Genomic DNA, 23,227 nt, shown 5'->3' with positions numbered 1-23,227 from the left:
TACAAAGGATTGAGAAAAAAACTTAAGGCTATGGTATATCTAGGTCCTTATAGAAATCTAGGCCCGTTAAGGTTAACACCAAAGCTCCTGTTAGTATCAATGAAGCCAATTTATTACTTTCCATCATGACCAACTACTGTGAGATTTGAATCACTATCTCGTACTTGAAAAAAATCTGTGTCCCATTGCCCCTATTTTTTCATAGATTTCATAGACATTAGGGCTGGAAGGGACCCCGGAAGATCATCAAGTCCAACCCCCTGCCCCAGGGGCAGGAAGTCAGCTGGGGTCATAGGATCCCAGCAAGAAAAACATACAGGTTTCTCCTGAAGGCATTCAAAGTAGGTGCTTGAACCACCTTCAGCGGCAGGCCATTCCAGACCTTGGGGGCTCAGACAGTAAAGAAGTTCTTCCTTATGTCCAGCCTGAAACAGTCTTGCAGGAGTTTATAACCGTTCAACCTTGTCATCCCTTGGGGTGCACTGGTGAACAAATGTTCCCCCAGATCCTGGTGAACACCCCTGATAAACTTATAGGTGGCCATCAGATCACCCCTGAGCCTGCGCTTTTCCAGGCTGAAGAGTCCCATAGCTCTCAGCCTCTTATCGTAAGGTACGTTTTCCTGACCTCTGATCATGCGCATGGCTCTTCTCTGCACTCTCTCAAGCTTCTCCACATCCTTTTTGAATTGTGGAGCCCAAAACTGGATGCAGTACTCCAGCTGCGGCCTCACTAAGGCCAAGTACAATGGGAGAATAATGTCCTGGGATTTGCTTGAGAATCATCTATGGATGCAAGCCAGCGTTTTGCTCGCTTTACTATCTGCAGCATCACATTGAAGGCTCATGTTCACTTTGTGGTCAATCATGACCCTCAAGTCCCTCTCGTCCGTAGTGCTAGTCAGCGTAGCACTGCCAAGCCTATATACGTGCTGCAGGTTTTTCCTCCCAAGGTAGAGAACCTTGCATTTTTCGGTGTTAAACACCATCGGGTTCTCATCTGCCCATTTCCTGAGTCTGTCAAGGTCAGCCTGGATTACCCTCCTGTCCTCAGGTGTGGATGCTTTACTCCAAAGTTTGGTATCATCGGCAAACTTGGCCAGTCCACTTCTGACTCCAATGTCCACATCATTAATGAAGAGGTTGAACAAAACAGGTCCAAGGACAGAGCCTTGAGGGACCCCACTGGTCAAAAGGCACCATGACGATTGACTTCTGTCAACCACTACCCTTTTGAACTATTCTGTTTTCTTTTAATTCTCCCCATATCCCCCATCTAATTTTTTATTTCTTTACCATGTAAATAATATCATATAGACACTAGGGCTGTGCGAAATTTCACCAGGTGTTCACACAGTCACATGTCACAACAGAATCTAAGGAGAAGGAAGGGGAAAAAGGAGGAAGGACTGCTCTGATACTGACTGTGTAGCTGCCCAGTGACTATGATCCTTCTCTGAGGTCCCTTCCAATCCCAGTGTTCTGGGGGAGGGGCAGAAAAAAGTAGGGGGTGCACGGGGGTGCACATATATTTCCTGAGAGCACCAGTGCACCCCCTGACTGCCCACCCTCACTGCTTAGGCAATGGGTGGGGGGAAACAGGCGGGAGTGCCGGTGCCTGCCCTGCAAGCGCTGGCTAATCGCTGCAGCTGCTCCCAGAAGTGGCCGCAGCCACTCAGGCAGCAAAATTGGCTGTGGGGGACCCCTCCCCCCCGATTGGTAGGATTGGCCCCCCCTGGGCAGTGAGATCAGCTGTGAGGGGATTCTGCCCCCCAAGTCAGTGGGACTGGTTGCAGGGGGGGCACATGGTCTCCCTGACTAAGGTGGCACCAGTCGCCCATGATTTTTACTGACTGGCTTTCTTGCCTGCATTGCATGCCAGGCCAGCCTCTGGCTGCTTTACTATTCCGTCCACTTCCATCCAGGAACAACACACACACCAAATGCAGGTGCTTCCTCAGCCTGACAAAGGGTTTTTCAACCCGAAAGTTTGCTAAGATATATTTCTCCAACTATTCAGTTGGTCTACTAAAAGATACCAGACTGACCCAAAGAACCTTGTCTGCTAGTGCCATGTCCTTAGACCAACACAGCTACAACCTACACCCCTAGCACCTGTCCCTGGTCAGCTGACCGGAAGGAGGCAGGGCCCTGGGCACATCTAAGCCCCAGGGCTGGGGCTGGCAGGGAGAGTTCTCTGGCACTGCTGGAGAAGAAGGTCATGCAGGAAAGGAAAGAAAGGCTCTAGTCTGTGACAGTTTGGCTGTCTGAGATGCTAGTGGTACTGTGCTGCTTACTTACCTGTTGTTATTTAAAGTGGTGGACTGAGCTGAGACTGTAGGGGAGGAGATGTAACTGGGCACACATATAGAGGCCCCAGCTCCAGTGAGGGTGGACCATAACACACAGTCACATGTCACAAGTTTTGCTTGTCCGCAGCTTGAGGTGCAGTTTCCCAGAACCCCCTTCACCTATCTCCTTGAAACCTGGCAGGCTTCATGGCCTTAACGGGGGCTACCATGCCTGCTGTTTTCACCCTGCTGTGCCTTAATACACACACAACACGAGTTTTGCTTGTCAGCACCTTGAGGTGCAGTTTCCCAGAAACTCCTATCTCCTTGAAACATGACAGGCTTTATGGCCTCAGCAGGGGCTACCCTTCCTGCTATTTTTATTCAAATATGGCATGAAATGACAAAGTTATAGGCGTTTTTGTGATTCCCCATTATAGCCTATGGGTGAAACGTCGAAACGTGTCAAAACAGCAAAACAGTTTTGATGAAACAAAATGGAACAGTGCTTTAAATGAAACAAAATGATGAAATGAAACACTGGCCCTTTGAAATGGAAAAACAGAAGTCGAAATGAAATGGTGCTGTTTTACACAGCCCTAATAGACACCTCTTAGGACAGGTCATAAACCCATGTTAAAAGCTCTGATAGCGCTAATTAGCTCAGTACCACCAACTCCACTGATGAGCAAGGCTGACTTTCTGCTGCTGAGGATCTGGATCTCTGACTACCATACTGCTTAGATATGGAAAACTTTATTTCACCATAGTAACATAATGCCCTGTATGTTACCCATACAGCGTCCTCCTCCCTAGAGCAATAACCAAAAGAAAGACAGACAGACCACACCATCTAATAGGAAACACTGAAACGAAAGTGTGCTTTTAAAACCCCCCACCACCATTGCAGGATCCCCAGTAACTATAAGCTCAGGAATGTATCGTTTCCTTGTTTTTCACTAACACATGATATGCTATTTTACCCATCAGGGGTTGATTTTTCAAACCAGGTTGCAGAATATGCACATAGAAAGTCTATTATTTATTAACAGGCTGTGTGTGCCTATATGCCTTGACACAAACTAGGCTTGGAAACATCCTGTACTCCTTACACTTAATTAAGATAAGAAGTTTGCCACAAGCATAATAACCCTGCTGTTACACTTAAGGCGACCCCTGCAAATATGTATTTATGTAAGATGTTGCTCATTTGGATAGCTGCAGCCTGCAAGAGATAAACATTTGCTGTCGCAAAGATACTAAGGCACAGCAGTTTAACAGCATTACTCCAGTAAACTGCAGTACATTATAGACAGTCTGCTCTCATTGTCATTGGTACAAATCCTAAATTACTTCAGTAAATGCTGAGTTACTGCAGATTTATATGTATGTATGGAGAGCACGAACATCCCCAAATCACAAACAGCAGGGACAAATTATACCGTCGGTTCCTCTTACACTAATAGGATTTCTGGGAAGTTTATTAAAACTGACCATATGGCTATCTGTTTTATTGGAATGGGTAGTGTGATCCAGCTGTAAGGATGTAATCCCGCTCACTTAACATGGACAATTTCAATTGTAGGTACTTTAAAATTAATCAAGCAGTTTGAACATGGGCACATTTGCAATATGCTTTGGAAATAAAGCCAGTTCAAATCAGCTGATGAATCTATACATTGTGAAGTTACATGTTATACTTAGACCATACTAAATCTGTGGAATGCTAAGCCACATTAAAGTTAGAACGTACTGTGAGGTGTCACATGTTAAGGGTTAATAACATTTTTTGCTTACACAGCTCTGACTTGTCACTGGAGAGCTAGTGAGCAGAGGTGTGGCTAGGAGCCAGGATACCTGGGCTCCAGTCCTGCTTTTGGTGTGGGGGCTGGGACCAGTGCATCCTGGGATGCTAAAGGACTGGAACTTGCTCAGTTTATTTCTGTGGAACAGACTGAAGTTACTTTAACATGAGCATGGCCCAGAAGTGACCCTTGCCTGAACTATGAGATGCTCAGAGGGCACTTAGCACAGGTTAACAAGTTTTACATGTGGATGCTCACATTTTAAGTGTCCTTAGTATGGTCTAAGTGTAATGTGTAACTTCATCCTATCTTTGCCTTTTAAGATCCTGAGGCAATTAGGCTTGTTCTTTGTGCATTTTCACAAGTGATCCAATATAGCTACCTAGCCATCTACTTCCACTTACACTCTGTTTTGATTCAGTACCATCACATACATCGATCCCACCCCAGGGCAGGGGGTTGGACTCAATGATCTACTGAGGTCCCTTCCAACCCAAACATCTATGAATCAATTAATACATTCTGTACACATCCCAATAGCCTTAGTTCAAGTAAAAACACATGCATGTATTTGATACTGAGAGCAAGTATTATGCTGGAGTCTGCGTTTTGCCCAGCAGTCTATTGGTTAACACACTTGCTGATGAAGTGGGTGACATGTTCTAGGCCCATCACACCCCAAAGAAAACCTGCTTCTCAAGGAGCAAGCAATTGGGAATGTGATTGTATAGGGTAGTGGCTAAGCACTCACCTAACAAAACAGAGTCCTGAATTTCAGCCCTTCCTGTCAGGCCTGTTTATGCATTTTGCTTTATATAATCAGTGGATAAAATGGATAACTAGCATTACAGCGATGTGCCCTCTGTCCAAAAGACAAACTAAGGCCCGAGCATCATATGTAACTCCTGGCTTTTACTACTTAGAGACAAAACTCTTAAAGCTTTCTTATATTGTATGGATTTCTTATATTAAATTTACAGGGCTTTTCTTACTGTTAGCTATAAAAATGCTCATTAACAGCAAACAAACCACTAAAATGTTTGCATTATTCATTCCCTGAATGTACTAAACTGGCTTTTCAAAATGCTTACTCTTAAGCCATGGTCTATATGAAAGAGGAAGGGACAGCCATGCTACAGTGTAAGGTCCAGGATATTCTGGATGGTTCAGCACATGTGAACCCTGAGGTATTGTGAAATCTCCACTACCCTTTCAGTGGATGCCACATGCATTTCCTGCTGTGTCTAGGTCTGATCTTACTTTTTCCTCCACATACTCTTTTGAGCAACTAAATGGGGAAGGTGACTGGGAGACTAACCCCAGGTGCCAATTGGAGGGAGCACAAGAACAGCAGCCACCATGCTGGCCCAGCTGCTGCTAACAATACCACCTCCTCCCTCACCGAGCACAGAACTGCACAGGTATTCCTCTGTTTTTAAGTAATTAGCACCATAGAAAAGAGTGTCCACAGTCATGAAAAAGTTGCTTACATCCTTTCCCTGTTCCTCACAAGCCATGCAAAGTTGGCAACAGTAGAGCCACTGGTCTGTTCTGAATGCATGTGGTATTTAGGATAAGCTTCATAGCATATACATAACTTCATCAATTCTTGATGGCAGAATATACATAGTACAGGTCAGTAAATTTCAGCTCTTCAATCTTCTTTTTCTCTACTGGACAAGGACTTTCTGGCTCCAGCCAAAAGTCTAGTGACTGGTCATGCTTCATTGGTAGCCATTTTTAACGCTATATACATCAGTGGTTTCTTCTTTTTTCCAAGTTATCAGAAGCAACTGAAGTTTTGTAATCTATCATTCACTAGATATCACTATTTAGTATTATTTATTGATGTCCCCAGACTACTGATGGGCACTGAATAAAAATGCTGCAAGAGAGAAATGTAAGCATTTTTGCAAAAGAGTCATAGACAAGCATCAGGGATATAGCTTGTAGCTGTGTTGGTCTAAAGAAGCAGAAGCAGACAAAACTCTTGTGCTAGAGGCAGTATCTTTTATTAGCCCAACTAAATAGTAGCAAAAAATCTCTTTCTTTGCAAGCTTTTGGGTCCAAACACCCTTCTTTAGGCAGAGGAGAGTTCAAAGATTGTAAAAGTTGTTTCAGGTAGAAAAGAAACTTCATCTTGCACAGGGGAAGTAAAAGATATGTGGTTCCCCTGGGTTTTTAAGTCCATTTGTGAAAAAGTTGCTCTGTGAATATGCAGATTAAACAGAAGCCAAGCTCCAGCAGGTTTCTTCCCTGACGGTGTCAGATGTCAGGCAGGGTTTGGATCCAAAAGCTTGCAAAGAAATTAATTTTTTTGCTACTATTTAGTTGGCCTAAATAAAATATATCTCCTTTAGCACAAGAGTTTTGTCTGTTTCATAGCCATGTGAGCATCTGCTTAGTCATGTTTTCATTTCATTGTATAGTATTTTCATGGTATCTGTTAGCTTTTATGCAGGCTAAGAGGGGCAGCTTCTTTTGTCTGTTTTGCATTAATTAAGCTTCATGCAATATGATCCACCTTCTCATTTGAACTCATTTTTAGCCAATAATTAGGTCATGTTATAGGCATAAAACATCAATGTCACACCATGCTGCAGAACAGCACGTACCCATCTGTCTGGTAATGTTTACCAAGGCATTGCAAGCTCCTGTTAGCTAAGGTGTAGATCTGATACACCTTTCAAGACTTTGTTTTCATTTGCCAATTTCTGGCATTTAAAAAAAAAGTAAATTGGTGGGCATCCACCCTTAGCAGGAAATACTTGCACAACACATAACTAATGTAAACCTGGGAACTCTTGTTTGATTCCAGGGAGTGTTTGCAAACAGATAGGGTCTTGCAGAACCTACTACCAGTAATAAGAATTTGCTGTGCACTGTACTAGGAGAAGTCTGAGTCTACAAATGACACTATGCTTAAAGCAGAATACAGTGGGTGCATCTATACAAGATGCTTACTGCAGAGCTGACTAATTGTGAAATTGTAACCATCTAGCTCATGGTCTGCAGGGGATTGTATCACCCAGCACAAATTAGAACAGCCTCAAGCTTGCTCTACCCTGTAGAAGGCTGAGCCCAGGGCAGAAAAGCAGGTAACCCAAACCAGCTACATTTGGTGAAGAAGAGATTCTGTCCCCAAGTTTGCATTTATTTCAGCACGTACAATTCTACAAAACCAGACAGGACTCAGGACAATGGTAAAACTAGTTTCGATCAGGAGAATTCGGCGCACAGTTCTGGAACTGCAGGGAAGAGTAACCATCCAGATAAGATCTCCATTTTACAGATAACACTGATTTCAGTTATAGAAACACTGGATTTACATAATTTCTTCCAAGACGTGTGGGTGGAGGGTTTTTTTCTTCTTGCTATTCAGATATGTCATTTGGCTTTTATTCTATGGCAGGGAATGCATTTGTTGAAGGGAAGATGATGACATTTCCCCATTTTGGCAATGTATATGTAACCAAACACTTTATACAGTATGACTCTTTCTTCTAATGTAAGATCTTAACTGGTCTCTATGCAATGGTAGAAGTTTGGAAGCAGCTGTGATGCACTTTGTGCTTAATCCTCTGTGATATAAACTGCTGAAGCTTCCTTAACTTTGTAGTCAGGTGTCTGCCGGGGACTAAGTTTTCACTAGTAAATTCTTTAAGTGCCTGCAGTGGAGGCACTGACTCTAGGATGGGCCCTGGTAGAACATTACATCTTACTCAGGGAAGAGATTTTTGCGCACATGGTTGTGAACTTGATTAGAAAGGAAGAGCCCAAGTTAATTCTAGAGTAAAGGAAAGTCAATATAAGGCCAATCTTTACTGGAGATGTGTGAAACTGATAAAAAGGAGACCTAGAGCAGAGTGAATCATGCCTGGTTTCATTCTTTTTTTAAACAAACACAGACTTATGGTAGTTTTGCCAAATCCAGGCAGCCTCATTTAAAATTCAGATGAGCCTGAAGCCAAGTTTTGAATGAAACTGAGTTAACTTGTGCTTAATGTGGAAACTATGTGAAACTCATCTATTTTATCTGAGTTTCGCACTGAGCCTGAAGTTTAGGACAAAACTCAAGTGATAGGGGAGATTCTATTCAAAGTGACTGAATAAAAGATTCTCATGAACAAAAGGGACATAAAGGGAACAGGTTCCTATCCACCTTTTTATTAGGCAGTAGCAGTTTTCTTCAATGTGGAGATAAGTCCCATGTATTCTCATTTGGTTTATAGCACCTTTTTATGTGGTTTGAGCTATGTTCATAAGCCCACAGAAACCAAAACCAAGGAACAAAACTTTTTTTTTCAGTCATTCCACTCGATTTTGTACATTAGATCCACTTGTCACATGGGTCAAGGTTAAAAAAATTAGGCTATGTATATCCATTTGTACCTCCCTATAGCCTATTCTCTTTTAACACTCAAAGCAACTTTAACACAGAACAAAATAGTTTCATTTTTGGCTCTATGCAGCCTAGGGACATGGTGCAGCCTGGGGACATGATGACAGCAGGGATGGCAGGCCATGCTCATATTTCTGAGCAAAATAATATTTGAATGTTTTTTTTTCCCTTCCAACGTGATGCTACTGGATCAATTATTGGACCTTGAGGGCTAAGTCCTATTTCACTTTATATATCTATGTTGCACATACATTGGTTTGGGTTTTGGCATTTACACACAGTTTAGGATTATATTGTGCCTTGCAGTGAAATAGAATCATCCTGCCCATCTAGAGCCAAATCACAAACTGTCAATGACAAACTTGCAGTTATAGTGCAGTGTATATGCTGTTTGGGTACATAAAAATGAAAAAGAACTGGGAAACTTGAAAATCTGGCAAAGAAAATAACTGAGTGAGGATAATATCTCTGTCAATATAACCCATGGTCCCTCGGCAGATGTGGTGACATTCTTATACTACGAAATATCATAAGCCATGTCATCCTGCAACAGACTGGAAAATGCAGGAAAGACAGAGTATTCTACAATGCTCATCTTTCTCTTTGACATGAGATGGAATAACCTTTCAGGCTTTTATAAAACACCAAGTTACTATATTTCTAGTGCACAAAAAAACTGGAAAACATGCATGTTTAATCAATTTGCTATATAGAAACACTCATTCAAACATTCAAAAATGGCATCTTTTATATTTTAGGGTTATTTTCCCTAAAAATGAAGCCTAGATTCATATATCCCATGTGTGTGACAGAATCATGGGAGCATGTTTTGTATTTTAATACACTGACAGTGTTTTGGATATGACAGAGCTAGCTTACGCAGCCCATTGTTCTTATGCTATTCAAACCACGCCATCTATAGCTATTCTTCACGTTGTGACCACTGGCTGATGGGCTGCAGTGTAATGAGATTTCATGCCAAAATGAAACCCTTGTTGTGGACTGCGTGCCATCGATCTTGCTACAGCTCTGCCTTGTACAACATTAGTTTGAAGTGTTTTATTTATGGGTTGGTGCACTCAACATTCAGTTTGAATTTTCACTGAATGCTGAATGTGAGTAAAGTTCCAGCTAATTTAATTGTCCTTGGGTAGACTGATATTGAACTATAAATTCACATATTAGTCTCTGATTTCTAAACTGACTGAAAATAGGTTAGTTTTAGCCAAGGCAGTGGACCAACTGAGAGTATTGCTTTTTTAAAACCATGCTTTAAAGCCATTTTTGTTTGTTTGTTTGTTTTTAATTATGAGGTTCCAAGGTTTTTTTTTTAGCAGAGTTGCTCAGCTCTGCACATTACTGAATGGTGTAGCCCAAGTCAGAACACAACTTAAGCATAACTTGATTTTTATTACAGACAAGTTGTTTCTTCCATGGATTTCAAAGGGCCTTTTCTGAACCTGTGGTGAAAATGTGATTCCGGAAATGCAGCCACATGTCTGCAGTGGTTCAGGCTAGAAGTTGTGGGGGGTAGGGAGGGTGCTAGAGCACATCTCTCTGCTTGGCTGGAGCAGTGCTACTGATCTGAATATATTGTGTGATTTCAATGGGGCTACTTATGGGCATTTTTACACATGCAAGCTCCGCAGCACTGGGCAATTTGAAAAGCGCCCGGTGCTGCAGTGCTTGCAGTTGCATAGGTGGTGAAATGCACATCAACACTGAGAAAATGGCAGTGGCATGCTTTTGAACTTCAACACATCGGAGGTGCTTTAGTTCAAAAGTGCACCATTGGGGATAGAGGCGGCCAGGGAGGCTGCACTCCTTGCCCCCAGCGCAGTGCTGGCCACGTCTATCACGGGGCTACACGCCGCGTGCCTGCAGCTCCCCCACAGACAGTGGGGAAGCCCCACGCTGGACTCCGTAGGGAAGCAGGCAGCAGGGTTTCCTCCACTCCCAGTGGGGTGCAGGGACCTGCTCAGCAGGGGGCAAGCAAGGCAGCAGGCCCAGGGCTACCCCCATTGCGAATGCGGGAACTGCAGGCACGGGGAATGGAGCCCCAGTGATAGAGGAAGCCGGGCAAGCTGCGGTCCCCTTCCACCTCACCCCCATGTGCAGCACTAGTTGGAGCCTACACGCCCCAGCCTCGCACCCATACCCTGCCCCGCTGAGCTCTGCACTTCTGCTGTCTCCCCTGGGCATGGGCTCTGTGCTTCTGTCCAGCTGCAACTCTACCTCTCACCAGCCCTGCTGCTTCCCTACCTGCTGCCCCAAGTGAGTTGATTTCCAGGAAGCCAAGCAGGTTCCCATGGGGCGGCTGCAGCAGGAGCCCTGCCCAGAAGCTGCTGCTGTCTGGGCTGGGCCCTTCTGCCCAAGAGGGTGGGAACGAGGCACAACAGGGTATGCTGGAGGGGTATACATGTGGGTGCCTTGCTCTCAGCCTGGCGGGGGAGAGGGCTGGGTGTGGCACAACTCATTGAGGGGTGCCACAGGCCTGGTGAAAGTGCCTGGTGGGCTGGACTTGTCCCACGGGCTGTATTTTGCCCACCCCTGGTCTTGCGTATAAGTGTCCCCACACTTCAAAATAGTGGCAGGGATGCTTTATCTAAAGCTTGTCAAATAAGCTTTAGTGCCGGTGCCACCATTTTGAAGTGTGGGGATGCTGATACATGAGACGCTGGTGGCTGGCTGGAGCGTGGTAATTTCTATGCTCTAGCAGACTCGATTAATCAAATCTGCACCAACACTGTAATTACAGACCGACAGGTGTAGACCGATGAAACATAAACCAGTGTAACTTGTTCCATTGGAGTCTACCCCTGATTTTTTTTAGGGATAATTTTCCACTACAAGTCAACACAATGTAGACATTTGTTTCCTTTTTTCTCTACCTCTTTACATCAATATAATTCTTATTACACAGGTTAAATGTTTTTCTTTCCGTTCCCTTAGAAGCAGAACCAGTATATCATATTTGCTTAAATACGTCACACTCTGGAATAAGAAACACACTTTGTTTTTGAAAGGGAGAATGAAGGAAAAAAGATCTTTCCAGTGAGTAACTGGGTGCATCTACACATGCTCCCCACAACTCAGTTGTTACTGCACCATCATTTAGTACCGTCAGGAAGTACTAAATGACGGTGCAGTAACCGCTGTTGATGAGTTGTCCCAGTGCCACATGGTTATTTTTAGCTGCTGCATTGCCATAGCAACACGCTATTGCTACGCACAAGGTGCTCATCACTACGGCGATGTAGCATTGGTCTCACAGTTTGTGTCCACCAACGGATGCTACGTCACTGTAACACATTACTATGGCAACATAGCGTCAGACATGCTCACTGAGTGGAGTAGCAAGCCTGTTCTGTTCATTGTTCTATTCCCTGTGAACCACTGAAGTTTTTATTTACACTTTTGCCCAGTAAGCAGCATAAACTATTCTTACCATATTCCTTGCATATAATATGTGCTCCAATTTCTAGCAGTTGTTTTTTGAGGGGTGTGTGTGTTGTATAAGATAAAATATAGTATTTCACTGCATAGAGTGGGGGTTGTGCAGGAAATGCTTAAAGGGTATCATACAGGAGATAGAAGAGCACAATTAATTACTGTGCTTAAAATGCTTTAAAACACTGCCTATGTGCTGAGTTTGATTTAGTAGTAGTAGCAGCAGCATTAGTGCTATAGGTCAATAGCAATGCTGATGACCCCAACCTCATTCAACATGCATTTACCCCCTCATCTTTTTAGACTCAAGGTCCCCCTTGATAGATTGAAGACACCCCTTCGAATATGCCAGCTCTTAGTTTTCACTTGATTTTTGACTGCAGAAGAAAAATTGAGCAATTATTCTGCTGCAAAGAACCCAGAAAGACCACAAGAGGTCAAAATGCTTTTAACACTATGGATTCCTACTTGAAATATCTTATCTTGTGAGTCATGTTTACATGCCTAACACTGTGTCTAACATTGTGTGGCAGACCATGGCATCCTGAGAGGATCTCAAGGTACCCTAAGGGTGTTGCAGCACCCTGCTTGGGAATATTACTGGTATATACCTTCAGGTGTGTGTGTGTGTATGTCTGTCTATCTATCTATAGATATAGATATAGATATATCCATGGGATAAGTATTATATATATATGGGATAAGTATATATATATATATATAATGTAGTGATGGGAGAAATATTGCAATACTAAATAAAGAGTGAGCCTAAATATTCATGTTTATATTACAGTGACATTATGTTCTGCAAGGCAGTCCCCTATCAAGTGAATCTAATGTAGAACCTATAATAATCTTTGATACGATAATCAAAGGCTGCTATTATTTACTGATTTTCTTAATGGAACATTTGCCCTTCACTGTAGGTGGAATGTTACATTCAAATATTCAGGAAATAATAACAGCCTTTGATTAGCATATCAAAGGTTATTCAAGGTTTTATATTAGCTTCCCTTGACCATATACAGCCTTGCAGAAGAGAATGTCACCGTGACATTGAGTTCTGTGAGAAAGATTAAAGGGTACATATCTAAATTGAATAAAATCCAGTTTCTACACTGGGGGAGCTGATTTTTCAGAACTTGTTTGATCCTGGGCAGGCTTAGTGTTAAAGCTACTATTCAGCAGTACCCTCAATGCAAACACACTGTTTCATTTCATGTCTAAAGATAAACAAGTCACACCAAGTACTGCAGGGTGACAAGGAGCTTCATACCAAAAGGCCTTTTTTAAAAATATCCCTGGCTTAGAGCATATGCCAAATGGAGCATTTAAAGCTTGCTTTTCAAGGAAACAAACAAGGGAAAAATTGTAGTCTTCCATATTTGAAACCACAGCATTAAGATTAGTAAAACATTCTGCAGTATCATGTTATCAAGAGGGGTTGGTTCGCAGTTTCCAGTGACGGGGTGGTGAGTGCTTGTTAGAGACGTCACAGAAGGTACAAGTAGGATGGTGTTAGTGCAGGGGTGCCAGCCTGGAGCACATATGCCACAAGTGGCACAGGAAGCCACTCTTTGTAGCATGTGGCATTTTGTGGAGGGGACGGGTAGCACAGTGACAGATAGGACAGGAAGCAGGAAACAGCAGCAGGTTGGGCAGGGAGTACAGGACAGGAAGCAGAAAGCAGAGTATCAAATAGGGCATGGAACAGGAAACAGAGAAGCAGATCAGGCAAGGGAAGGGGGTTGGAGTAGCAATTGGGGAGGGTGTGGGTCTAATTTGTGGCATCCCTGGCCAAAAGTTTTGCCTCCACTAGGGTTGGCAAGCCGGTCGAGTGACCAATCACATGTTGTCAATTGACCAGTCAATTGACTCTATTTTTTTTTTTTTTTTTTTTTTTTTTTTTTACTGGTTAAAGATTATAGCAATTTTACAAAACAACTACTTTTTTGTAGTTTTCTTGACAGAAATATGATTTTTTAAAATTGTTTTTGACACATTTCTTAATGGAAACTATTTGCTTTTTATTTGGACCTATTGGCAATTTTTTTTTCAATTTTTGACTGGTATTTGACTGGACAAATACCCAACCCTAGCCTCTACTTGTGAATAGAAGTTTGAACTAGCATCTAGAACACAAGGGTTTCAGTTGCTGGCTGAGTTACAAACTTCCTGTGTCTCATCCAGGAAGTCATTTTAATATATGAAGCATCATAGTTTGCCTTCTGTAGAAGAAGGATTATGCTCTCCAACCTCTCAGGGTTCTTGTAGGTATAAAAGTCCATTGATGATGGTGAGGTGTTCAGCCACAAGGATGACAAGAGCTATGTAAATACCTAGATAGATGGTAGAGTATTGGGCTTGCCTGTAGATCTCATTGAGACAAACATACTAGTCTTTGAAGACATGAAGGATGGCCACTGGCCAGTCATTCACAGAATGATGGATGACAACAAAGTTGTCCTGTGGGTGCAGTCTCTGTGGTACACCTTGTTGGAGCATTTAAGGAACTTTACGGCAAAGGAGAATGGGCATTCAGACTATATGTAAGAGAGCCCTGGAGAAGTCAAGATTGATTTGTGTAGTAAATTTTCTGAGGATTCTGAAGAAAGATGTTGCCATGAGTCTGTGGAAACCCAAATACACAGATTTCACACGCCGGTGCTTTCCCAAGTTCCATGGGTATGACAGACATTATGATCATTTCCCTTATTCCCATTTGTACAAGGCAATGTGAATCTGTGTGCATATTGCCTTTCCTTATTATGTACATTTAGAGTGTATTTACATGCTACTTTGCCATATGGTGCACTACCATATGGTGCATAGCAATGACGTGTCTACATGTGATCGTCAGCTACATCACCATAGCAGTGCACTCCTGGGTATAGCGTGCCACTCCGCAACATAGTGGCAAAGTCTAACCAAGCACCGCACACACAGTACAATAACCGCCCATACTGCGCTGTGCTTTAGTACTTCTAAAAAGAAGTACTAAAACACAGTGCCATAGCAATGTCGCCATATGGTGACATGTAGACATCCTTAGAACCAAATCCTGGATCTTCAAGGGGGATTAGCATCTCACAGGATTACTCTTTTTAATGTAATGGATCAGGCCTCTGCCTTGGGCATGTTATTGGAATGGTTTGTGTTTGTTTGGTTCAGAAACCAAGTGCTTTACATAAAGGAATTTATGATTGTGATGCACCACTTCATGCACATATTGACTTAAAGCTTTTCAGGAGTGCTATCATAGCAACATTACACAATATGTATCTAGTAGGGCTGTGCGAAATGGCTCCGTTCCATTTCAACTTGCGTTTTGATGGAACAGCTTTTCGTTCTGAATTTCATTTCAATTTGAAACTGCTGTTCTGTTCTGTTTCGTCAAAACAGTTTCGCAGTTAAGACGCTGTTTCGACCCTTTGCCCATAGGATATAATGGGAAAGCTCAAAACATCCTAATAACGTTATCATTTCTGGCCTGATTTGGATGAAACTTGCAGAAATAGTAGCCCCTGCTAAGGGCATGAAGCCTGCCAAGTTTCAAGGAGATAGGTGCAGGGGTTTCAGGGAAACTGCACCTCAATGTCTTGAAAGCAAAAAACTCATGTCATGTGTATGTGTTAAGCCACAGTGGGGTCAAAACTACAGGCATGCTAGCCCCTGCTGAGGGCACAAAGCCTGCCAAGTTTCAATGAGATAGATGCAGGGGTTTGGGGAAAACTGCACCTCAAGCTGCGGACAAGCAAAACTCATGACACGGGTGACGCTGTGTGTGTTAAGGCACATCAGGGTGAAAGCTACAGGCTTGCTAGCCCCTGCTGAGGCCACGAAGCCTGCCATCTCTCAAGGAAATAGGTACAGGGGCTTCTGGGTTCTGGGGCCCTGCACCTCTGGCTGCTGACAGGTGAAACTCGTGACATGGGTGCTTGTGGGACTGTGCCTGTCTTGGGGCACGGGGGTGTGAAAACTGCAGACCTACTAGACCCTGCTGCAGCCAAAAAGCCTGCCAGCTGTCAAGGAGATCGGTGCAGGGGGAGATTGGGTTCTGGGGCCCTGCACCTCTAGCTGCTGACAGGCAACACTTGTGACATGGGTGGGTGACACTGTGTGTGCATGTTAAGGAGTACCCTCACTCAACTGACACCAAGGTAGAAAGCAGGGCAGTTCAAACAATGCTGCCTTCATTGCAGTTTTTCCATCCTTCCCCCAGAGCACTGGGATTGGAAGAGACCTCAGGAAAGGGTGACAGTCACTGGCCAGCTGTACAGTCAATAATGAGAGCAGTTCTCCCCGCCCTCCCCCCTGTTCCCCCTCCCTCTCCTTACTTTAGTTTCTGTTTCCCTGCAGGCAAGCCCAGCTAGAGCTTCGAAACTCGAAACATTTTGAAAATTTCAAAACATTTCAACTTACCTTGTTTCGTTTTGAGGCAGTTTTGAAGCTCTCTGTTTTATTTCAGTTTTGCTGTTCCGATTTCGAAACTAATTGAAACAGCACTGAAACGAAACTGCCAGTGAAATTTCGCATAGCCCTAGTATCTAGCCCTTGATACGTTGTATAAGCTCCTCACAGTGGCCTTAGAAAAGACTAAATATAGATATGAAAATTTGGTGGGAGAGGAGGGCAGCCTTCCTTGCCACTCCCCTGCTGCCAAATTTCCAGACCTGTGCGGAGCCCTGCAATTCAAACAGTGTGGCCCCACACATTAGATTGTGAGGGGGGAAAATCAGTGCAGGGCCCATGCAGAGCTGGGTTAAGGGAGTGTAGGGCCCATTTTGGTCTTGCAAAGCTGGACCAAGGCAACACAGGGTCCAAACCAGCCACACACAGCTGGGACAGGTGGTGTGGGACCTGATCTGGTCACACAGGGCTGGGCTGAAGTTCAATCTGGATGTGCAGGGCCTGATCCGGGCACTGACCCTGGGATCTGGGCCATGGTCTAGCCCTGCACCACTTTTTCAGCTCACAGGACTGAAAAGTTGAGGACTATGGCTATAGATACAAACTTATGTGCTAGAAAACCACAGCTAACAACGTCTAGATAGCTTGCTGACCAGTGGAGTTCAAAGTTTTGAGTTAGGTGTCTATATATGATGCATGGAGAGAATTGGGTACTTAAGACTTGGTTCCCAGAAGTTGCAACCTGAGGGAGAAGCTGCGTACTTGAGGAGACAAGTGTTGCTTAAACCCATCTTAAACAAGGACACCTAGTTCTGGGCTGCTGAGAGGTACCTAATCTTGTTCTGAGCCCATTCTGGAGTTGGGTTCCTGAGCCCTTTTTTAAAAATAGTCATCCAGGATATGGGAGACCTTGGTTTAAACTCCCTATCTGCCTGAGAGGATTTGACCCCACTTCTCCCATTCCTAGGTGACTGCCCATACCATCACAGAGTCTGAAGTGGGGCTTGCTCAGCCCCTGCTATTGGAGCTGTTCCACTTTGCATGGAGCAAGTGAGAATGATTCCATACCCTAGCTGTTAGGGCAGTCGCCCAGAAGAGTTTCATCTGAGTGTGTCTTCCAGATCAGGCCCCACAAATGAGAAAAATGGGGGAATAACTTTTTTCTGCATCCTAGCAGGGCTACTGCAACATGCACCCAGCAGCTCAGCTCTCTCAGGATGTAAGCAGTTGTATATGAACTTAGCAACAGACACTTTGCTGCTCATGGGAGACAAATTTTCAAAGGAAATTTGAGCCCTGAGAAAATCTAGGTGCCTGTGAGATTATGTGAGGGTTTCATAAATACTAGTGCACCCAAGTTTCTCTTGTGAGTTCAACCTCTGTTTAAAGAATACAATTCCCTTTTGAAAGCATAAAGACTTGTTCATCTGTCTCAGTCAACACAGTCGCCTGAGGGGTAGAACATTCCCTTTTGGATACTGGAAGAGCAGGTTCACTCATCCAACAAGCTGTGTATTTTTCTCTCCATACATTTCTAGAGTGAAATATGTAATAAGCCTGCATGCTTTGCTTATGAATTAGAGCCTTTGGCTTCCATGGCCATTCCTCTGCAGATGCCTTAGAGGATTATCCCAGATTCAATATTCTGAATAAGTAAACACCTGCAAAATAGGAACATATGTTTCAAGCTTTTAATGAGAAAGAGCTTGTTTGTCATTACAGTAAGTGATTTATTATAAGCATTCAAATATTCCCTTGCAAATTTACTTTTCCACCCTTTTGTGTTTACCTTGCCTGTGAGCAGTTTGCAGATGGGACGGCATAAAACCCTATGTGTAGAAGGACAAAAAGAAAACATAAGGACTGTAGACTGAGGTTAGAGATAGAACCTACATCTTATGTACAGTATTAGAGTTTAACTCAATCTCCATTGGACATTGGGATGACCTTAAGCACTAGTCATATTATTCCATATATGCTTATAGCAAAGTGCTGACATCATCTTCTGAATTGTTTGGGGATGGCCACTGTCAGAATCAGCTCGATGGGCAAGATGTACCACACTTCTGACCTGTTAGGGCCTACACTTCTATAGAGCAGCCCAGCTCTTGCACAGATGTTTTTTAAAACAAATATATCCTGTGCATATCCTACAGAAAATCAATCCTTGTTCATTAATATTATTTTTAGCTTTCCCATCTACCTGAAAATATAGTTAAAAAATATGTTATTATTTGCATAGAACAGAGAAGTCAATTACAATTCTGGTCAAGCACATGGAGCTGAGACTGTGTATTCTAACATGAACATTTATTTAATGACTCTGAGCATGAATTACAGGAGCAGGCAGGAAGTGAGATGAGGATAAAGTATACATTTTTATGTTTCATAAACAGGTCCCTTAAAAGGGTGTTTACATAATTGCTCAGTTTATCTCTAGATGATTGATTCGAACAATATGAACAAAGAACAATTATTTTACAGACTTTAATACTATCACAAACATAAAAAAGATTAAATTCTATTCATCTCACATGTGTGACTTGATCCAGGATCAAGGATCCAGCCCAAAGGATTAAATAGTAAAAATAGAAACATACTGGTAATATAAGAGAAGGAAAAAATGAATGTAAGATTCACCACAAATCATCCTGGTGGTCTGTCAGTGCATTGCCTTGTATTCAGCAGCCAACCAATGCTGTTTCATAAGAGAAGATAGTAATTAAACTTTCACAACATTAACGTGCCTAGAAAATTATAGGATGCAGTAAAGGAGAGAAGATTTATTATCTGAGTCTTGCAGAGATCAGAATAAGCTGTGAGGCATAAGATTTGATTATCCTTGTCTTAGCTTGCTTAACTATCAATGGTGAAACTATTCAGCTCAAATGTAGATAACAGAGTTTGACTCGATGACCTTCTAGAAATATGTCTTTTGCCAACTGATTGCATGCTCATCAGAGAAATATATCCTTTCATTTATTCCATATTTACTGGCTATTATTTCTGAGTGGCCACGTTAGTCATATTGTGGGACAGACCCAGAAATTAAAGACAGTCATAGATACTTAAGGTCAGAGGCGACTGTTATGACCCTCTAGTTTGACATTCTGCACAACACAGGCCATATGACTTCACTCCATTCTTATTGCATCACAGCTATTTTGCCCAGTTTAGACTTAACACCCTCTAAGTTTTGTCTTCTTTCCAGGTCAAACATTCCTACCCTCTGCATGTTCCTGTAAAACTCTAGCTGTCTTTATTATCTTTCAGCAGAATCTTGCTTCTAAAGTATTTGCAAAGGTCGCTGTCCGAGGGTAGTAATGTTGTCAAAACACTCCAACAGGTGGTGTTAACGAGGGGCATGTAGCTCTAACTCAGCACAAAATTTGCAAATGTGTCTTTCCACACACTGTCGTCTTTATTTTTCCTGAAGAGAAAAAGTTTATAAAAATATGCTGTATTTTCTTGACTCACCCTCTCTTTTCTCCTAAACTAAAGCTCAAACCCTAGCTGCTGTTGAAGACTGGTGTCCATAGGTTGATATATCATTTTGAAAAGAGCTAGAGATTTGTGGGCTGTGAAATAGACCAGGAGTAAATAGCAGACAGGTGAGTTAGACCTACATATCCCTCATCAACACCACCTATTACAATGTTTTGGCAATATAACTACCCTTGGACAGTGATCTGATTTTGGGAGAAAGGTGCATGTTGTGTGTGAAAAACTGTGGTAGTCAAATACAGCAAAATGGTCTCCATAGCCCATTGTTACTCCTTCAGCCATGCTCAGGAGCCAGACTTCCCCCTTTCCTAGCTCAAACTAAACAGAATAGCAAAACATCAACAGAGCCCACCCCCTGCCTCTGTTATCCATGGAAAGGGCTTCACCACAGTGTTTCAATGCCACCTTTCTTCTCAGCTTCCCTTCCTCCCTAGTGTCATATCTCTGGGAGCTTCTAACTTCCTCCAGAGCCAGCAATCATTCCCATCAGCTGGCCCAGAGCTCCTAGGCAGGCAGGCTATTAAACTCTAGCTCCTGCAACTGGGCTTCGGCCCTTGAACCATGCACCTTGTTACAATCCTATATATCCATTTGAAAGAGTCAGGGGTCATAATATTGCTCCTTCTTCCTCTCTATAGGCTACCAGCATTGCTAGCTTGTGACCAGTGGAAAGAGTTCCAGGAGCTGCTATTAACCTATCAATACCCATTTAGAGAGTGGAGAAGTAGGGGAAGAAGGGCAGGCAATGAGTAGAAGGTATCTGCTATTACTATAGGATGGCTAGCTGAACCAGCCAGGGAGTAACTTACTCTGTAAATTACTCAGTTGTAACATATTCTGTGAAAGCAGTTAAACCAAACCATAAAAAATCATTCATAATCCAAAATAAAATCATCTACATGGTGCACTGTCCCAGTATAACTCTAGTGAAATGATTATGACAAGAACTTTTCCCATGTTGACAAGCTTTCAGACTTACAGTGCTTTCTTTGGGGTTTCTGTTGGCATTCTTAGCAGGTAGCTGCAATCTAGCCCCTATTATGTATAACTCAAAAGACCTGTTATTTTATTTTCCACACAAGTTGTTTCTGTCAAATCAATGGGGGTGCTCCTGGAATTGGGTGCTATTGTTTTTTTTTTTTTTTATTAAGTAGATCAATATCTGGCAATTTAGCAAAACGTGAAGACTCCTCTCAAGAAGTACTTGCCCATGTAGCTTTCTGACAATACTCAGCAGAGCCATGGATTTTGCTGAAGAAAGCTCTGTGGAGATAAAGAAGAGTTAGCTGCTACAGCAACATCTGTCACCACTTGCCCCTCGACTTTCTTCTTCCATGAGCAGTTTCAGAGTTCCTTGTGTTGCTTTGCTCATTAACTTTTCTCCTTGACTTTGGCAATTAGTTACAAATTCTTAGCATCCTGTGCCTAGAGCCTTTCTCCCTGCATTGCTTATAGGATAATCCTCTCCTTATCTGGAGCCTGGACCTCTTGTTGATAACAATCCATTCTGTTCCTTTTGGAGTCTTATATACCTCTGCTTCCTTCACTCACCTAATCTCTCCGCACAATTGATACCCCTGAAATTCTGTGTTCTTTTAAGTCCTCTGAGCTTCAGTTTTTAAACCCATCCATAAAGAACATGATCTTGTATGGTACAGGTGCAGAAAAGAGAAAAAATGATGAACAACAAATAGAACACTCAGGGAATACAGATTCCTGTTAATGAGGGCAGAGCTATGCAGGCACCAATTTTCTCCTGCTACCAGCAAGAGTGAGGTCAAAGCAGGGACATCTTAGTCAAATGCTTCATTTGCAAACTGAGGATCACCTTCAGCCCACTGAACTTTACAGATGCCCCAGTTTCCCCACACTCCCTGCTCTTGCAGTATTGTTGTGCTACGCTCCTGAAAGTCAAGGAGATGGCGATGTAGTACTCATTGGATCTAAGGGGTAGATGTACTATACACAACATTTACACAGCCTCTGGACCACACTAGGGATTGCCTCACTGAAAAATGTCAGACCTGTTTCATGTGCACTCAGAAATGGATGAAATGTGACCACCTCAGAGTGGTGCTAGACATGTATCCATAAATGTGCCTATTAAAAAATAATTTTTGGTACATGTTCAGTGCTTCTCTAAGGTGGTGATATTACAATGTTTTTGGATGTTGCTCACAGAGCAGTTGCATCATACTTCACTTCAAAGGTCCTTAGTGTGGTCTCTTGACAGTGTAGATGCATCCACAAGGGAATGAGGGGTGTTTTCACTTATGACCTGAAACTAAGCCAATTTAAATTGATACATATATGTATGCATGTATGCATGCATGTATATGAGATTGAGGTGTCCTAGCTTTTAACCATATAGATCTATATATTGGCTCTGGGCCACTCTTAGCTCTTAAACCTTTCCCTCTGCATAGCCTTTGCTCACACGAGTGGAAAAGCAATGGCCCAGTGCCCTCTGCTACGTACATATGACCCAAAGACTGCCATGTTCAAGGTTAAACATTATTGAAAATATGCTATGTGGTCATTAGTATAAAGTGAGCTTGAAGCAAAACTGTAATACTGTACATATTGAGGGAGGGGAGAGAATTTTTGACCCCTCATTGCAAGGTTGGGCTTTTTTGTGAAATGTAGTTGCTTAAGGGAATACAAATGGAGCATCCAGTTACTTCTTACTCTCTTTAGAGATGGGCAGGCTCAATTTTCAGGGCCCTCAGTAGGGAGCAGAGTCACAGCTTGCAGTGTTAATTATCTTGAATCAAAGCTGGCACCTGGTTACTGGTACCCCAAGAGGACAAAAACATCCCCTTTGTAGCTGTTGCAGCTGCTGTCTCTTGGCAAAAGAACAGGTGGAAACAATCCAAGAGAGGTGCCAAAAGCAAAGAATCAGCTCCTCAGTCAGGAAAAGGGATGGACAAACTACATTAGTGTCATATTTCTGTAGTACCCACTTCACTGGCAGACTAAAACCAATACCACAGAGCCAACAAATCATAGTACCTATAAACCAAAGCAAATAGTCTATAACTGAGCTATTAGTACCTGAACAGCTGAAACAACTGGACTGAATAAAAGCTATAAAACACTGATGTGGCTGAACCAAGCTATAGATTGCATGTGGGTGCGCAGTATATGTGAATCAAGACACACGTGCTACATTTTCTAATCATGCTGATAAACTGTATTTTAGCCCAAGGGGCCCTGTTTAATTGGAAAGGAATGGAAGCTTACTATTGAATAGGTACACACAAGAAAAGATGTGTTATGTGACCAGGGCTATAGCACTAATGTGGTTGTTTTAAGATCTAATGCAGTTAGGGCACCAGTGTTTCTAAGGGCCCTGGTACACATGAA

General features: G+C 42.8%; 1 protein-coding gene across 2 annotated transcripts in view; it reads left to right on the top strand.

The window, feature by feature from the left end:
- The window catches only part of SLC2A12 (solute carrier family 2 member 12), a 50,817-nt gene that overhangs the window by 11,923 nt on the left and 15,667 nt on the right, over positions 1-23,227 (top strand). The gene's annotated exons all lie outside the window — the stretch shown is intronic.

The sequence above is a fragment of the Alligator sinensis genome, unplaced genomic scaffold (assembly GCF_000455745.1).
Source record: "Alligator sinensis unplaced genomic scaffold, ASM45574v1 scaffold1172_1, whole genome shotgun sequence".
Classification (NCBI taxonomy): domain Eukaryota; kingdom Metazoa; phylum Chordata; order Crocodylia; family Alligatoridae; genus Alligator; species Alligator sinensis.
This window is presented reverse-complemented; position numbering and strand designations above follow the sequence as displayed.